General features: G+C 44.1%; 1 protein-coding gene across 1 annotated transcript in view; it reads right to left on the bottom strand.

Annotated features, from left to right (window-relative positions):
• The window catches only part of myo1ea (myosin IEa), an 86,710-nt gene that overhangs the window by 81,315 nt on the left and 395 nt on the right, over nt 1–5,000 (bottom strand).

The following is a 5,000-nucleotide window of genomic DNA, read 5'->3' as shown; positions in this document are numbered from 1 at the left end:
CTGTTACACGTTCAGTTTTAGGTTCATCATTGACGTTGGACCGTGTAATTAGCCAACAGAATGTTCATATCTTCTCTAGTCAGTTTCAAAGACGGAACATTTGCCATTTGCTTTCGTGACAAAGTATAGTTTACCAGTAATAAGTTGAAGTGTGGCATGCATAGAATTCTAGGCAGTAACCAAGCAGCTAATTGTTCCTCCCTGAAAGAAGTTAATATAGCGTTTAATGACAGATACTTAGCATGTAGGCAGTAAGGGCGTGTTTATTCCCATTGATTCCCTTAAGTGTGTTATCTAAACTTCTCTGTAAAGGATTTGTGCAATTGTGCACATTTTATCTTTAATTTATTTAGTTATAATATAAATATATATAAATATATTTAAAATAAAAATCGGGGGGGGGGGGGGGCGCTGTGGGGGGGGTCTCGCCCGGGGCGTATTTCCATGTAGAACCGCCACTGTGAGTGTGTGTGTGTGTGTGTGTGTTCGTGTCCAACTCTCTCAGGACTTCACCCAACCCGTGTGTGTGTGTGTGTGTGTCCAACTCTATCAGGACTTCACCCAACCCTCTGCCGTTCTCATGCCATCCGCCGGCATGGCATACCACACCTGGGGCTCACACACACACACACACACACACACACACACACACACACACACACACCTGGGGCTCGCCCGCCTTGGGGCACACACGCTCTCTCCTGCGCTGAGCCCACATGACGTACACTAGCTGACTAAAAGAACATCGAGTGCCTTTACCTCTGACTTCTGTCATTCATCATGAAGAACCAAGATGCCATCTGAATGAAAAGAGTGCCAAGCTTGTCCAACGGACAGAACAAGAATAAAGAACAAATATATATACAGTATATACCAAAACAAACAAAACACCTAAACATACGCCTACAGCTACGGTTGTGTCCAGGGGCCTTTTACAGGTCGCCTGGTCCTGATCTAGCTCTGATCCTGCTGTGCTGGTCTTGGTCTACAGATGGGTGTGTCTCAGAATCCTCCAACAGTACCGAAACAATGTGCTGAGTGTGTGTGTGTGTGTGTGTGTGTGTGTGTGTGTGTGTGTGTTACATGTAAAGTTGCTGTATCATGGGACACTCCCGAGGGAAACCTGTTCTACAGGCTGCATATTTTCCCCCTCTGAGAATCTGCAGGCTGCCAGAGATGCACACACACACACACACACACACACACACACACACACACACACACACACACACACACACACACACACACACACACACACACACACACACACACACACACACACACACACACACACACAAACACACACACACACACACACACACACGTCACACGCGCAATCTGGCTGCCAAGGATGACACTGACGGAACCAGTTCTACTGGTTCTCTTGTTCACCTGTTCTCCATCAAACACAGCATCGCCTTGAAACCCAGGGGTGAGCCTGGTATACACACAAACACACACACACACACACACACACACACACACACACACACACACACACACACACACACACACACACACACACATGCACACGCACACACAGGATCTGGCTTTGATTTCATAGGCCTGGACTTTTGATGGTATGTGATCATGAAACTCAGACAGACAGTATTGACAGTGTGCACAGGGTTAGGTTACCCCTGGAGGGGGACTGATCTGGGATGGGTCAGGCTGGGTCTGTGGGGTTTAGGGTGATCCAGCAGAGCGCTAGTTAGCCGAGTGCTCGTAAGACTGAGGCCAGAGGCTGGTGTCTGGTGTCTGGTGACCACACTGCTGATCCCAACACAATAGGCAAAGAAGAGGTGCTGGCCCTTCACAAAAGATGGAGCCTTACCCTCAGCACAAGGATGCAAATGAAACCCTCACACACACACACACACACACCTTACACACACACACATCTCACAACACACACACACACCTCGCACTACGACTGCTACTGGCAGCAGGGCATTTAATGGGCTAGAAAAACCAGAATCACTCTCTCTGTTTCACACACACACACACAAAACAAAACATTCACACACACATAGAGAACGACACACACCTGCACCCCTCCCACCTCTCTGCTTTATCAGTGTATTTAAATCCAGTCCGGGCGGTGCCCCGTCTGCCTAATCGGGAAGTCAGAGGACATGTGACGGCCAGGTAAGTGTGTTGCCATGGTGGTAGGGTAACCATAGAGACGGTGCCTTTGTTCCCTCCACACCGCTGTTTACCGCAGCAGTCTCAGTGACAGGAGAGCAGTAAAGCCTCCACTTACATGGCGATCCATGTCCTGACCTAGAAACGTCTACCTGCCTGACCTGAAGAGGTGGAACTGATATTATGCAGCCCCTAGCTAGTTTTGAGAACTCAAAAATGTTTTGTCTGACAGGAATCACCTGACATTTCTGTTGCGTTCCTTGCCTTACTTTTTTGTCCACATGATCACAGCCCTCAAGCTCTCGCTCGGAGCTCAAAGATCTAGAATGACCGTCTTTTTAGTATTTTGATTGGTGGAATATGCAGCGCGGTAGAATCTTTGCCATTGGCTTTTTTTTATTATTTAGAAAGAGATCGCGTTCACTCATTCATTCAGCCAGCTAGCTCTGACAATACGAGTACAACAAGATAGGATAGCATTGGGATAGGTTAGTGTCATTGTTTATCATCTATGTCATATATTATTTAACTCATGATCTACATATTTAACCCATGATCTACAATAATCATATTATTTAACCTATGATCTACAATTTGCAACAATGTGTGTGTTAAGCAGCAGCTATCTGTTGGTCAGATGTCAGTCACATCTGTAGACTTGCTAACTAACTTTGTTAACTTTTTAACATTAGCAGTGATACTAGCTACAGTACTATGATATTACAGTTTCACTAATCTGGGTTACTAGAGGTAGTTGGCAACTTGACATTAAATGAAACCACTTGAAAGCTGAGGAGTGCGGACTTACATTAATCACAAACCGTATGAGGTATGCTATCTCTGTCTGGGTGGCTCCGGGAACGTTGGTTTAAAAGCCGCGCAACCACTCTTCCCTGCCATCAATTTTGTTGTAGGCTTTAGATACAGCCTGGTTGAACACGAACGTTTTCGTTTTATATTGTATCAACATAAGTTTTCAAATAGCCCTGGGCCAGGCTGTCAGATGTCTATTTTATCACTATAACATTATACTCAAAATCGGAAGAATATTTTTTTCTTTGTCAAGTTTAGTCAAACTGCTGATGTTATGGCAGTGGGTTGCGTTCAAGATGAGGAAGCAAAAACAGTCTCATCAGTTCAATTTTAAGCAGGAGGTTAAAACATTTGCTAAAATATGAGTCATGTGCTTAGGCTACATAGATTTTCATGTAGCCTAGAATAAGGGTAGGACTACATTACCTAAAAACTAAAACAAAAAACGTATGTTCTTGTGGTGGTCTCTTAAAAGACACTAATGAAATGTGTTTTTCCCCACATTAACTTCACATATTCTGCCAAAACAAAGATGTCAACTGGAAGTGTGCCACAGAACTTGTTATTATTTAGATTATTCAGATCTCCCCCCTTCACCTTGACATTGCTTGGATTTTTTTTACTGAAATTGTATTTTGAATCTTTTTGTTTGTTTGTTTCTTAAATCACTTTTGGTATAGTAATACCTAAAAAAAACAATTCCAAAGATCATGGTGTGTATGGGCCTAATCTGTATTTTCATTGTTCCAGCTGATTACACAGAATATAGGAATACACTGCATTTAGTTTCCTCAATGGCCTTAACATGTTCTATGCTGGCAAAACATACACCTGACACCCATATGTGCAGACCAGTCACTTATCAGCCAAGCACAGAGGTTAGGCCTACTGCAAGGAAGCTTGAGTCAACGAGGTTCTTATCACAAAAAATTGGTTCTAATTATCTGGCAAAAGGTTGTTACCTTTACTACTCTTCATTTCAGCCACTTTGTGATTAGTTTTAAGATAAATACTCGTTGTTTGACACTTCCCCTTGCAATTTACAAGAACAAGGGTAAGAAACTGCTTTATGAAAAAGGGCCCAGCCAGTGTCCCCGTTTTTCCGTTTACAAAGACAAAAACTTTACATGTTTTGGAGGTGTTAACGTATCTGAACTGAAATTGTCCCCGGATTTTGTCTCAGAAATCTGGTCACCTTACTCTTAGGGGAGACTCCACCAGGGCACCAGAATTGGACTGACAGGCTAGCATTGACACTGGAGGGGGACTGATCTGGGATGGGTCAGGCTGGGTCTGTGGGGTTTAGGGTGATCCAGCAGAGCGCTAGTTAGCTTCAAACCATAACCCGAAATACTTCAGATAGGCTACAGAAGGTGGTGACGGCATGCCAAAGGCTTCTACAAGTGCTGCTATAAAGACCAGGCCCTTTGGCGACGGGCCATGTAGCCTACTCTCCTAGTGAGGTCAGGCAGTCTGCATAACCGGCTGGACTAGGCTGGTGATATGAGCAAAACACTAATGTGAACCCGTCAGTTTCTCAAAGGGTTCAAATGCCGGGGATGTAGAAAGGCGAGCGAGACCGAAAAGACACGCAAACACAACCTCTGACGACGCGTAGGTTTCAGGTACAGGAGGATGAGGCTATTCCAATGCGGTATGATGGACAACACCCACACTGCGAACAGAAAGGGGTCTGTGTTCACACCTTGACCGCAGATATGAAGCTGAAGTAGCCTACGTTCAGGACGTTCTCTGGTGCAAGTCAAAATAATGTATCGTGTAGCCTACAACTAAAATGGGGTGACAACTAGTCATATAGATAATATCTTTAATTATTGAATTAGCCTATTCTATGTTTACCTGAAGAGTGCTATACATATAATGTATTCATTCGTCAGCGAACTGAATGTTTTATAAACACACACAGCAGAATATTTCAGTGACAGAATGTGTCGAACGGTAACGTTACAAACTAGACTGTGTTGTTGCATTGCACGCACACCGGCCGAAAGTTTCAATGTTTACTTAGCTACAAGATAACC

Source organism: Sprattus sprattus, assembly GCF_963457725.1.
Source record: "Sprattus sprattus genome assembly, chromosome: 6".
NCBI lineage: Eukaryota > Metazoa > Chordata > Actinopteri > Clupeiformes > Clupeidae > Sprattus > Sprattus sprattus.
The sequence above is the reverse complement of the archived record's forward strand: the minus strand, read 5'-3'. Positions and strand labels throughout refer to the sequence as shown.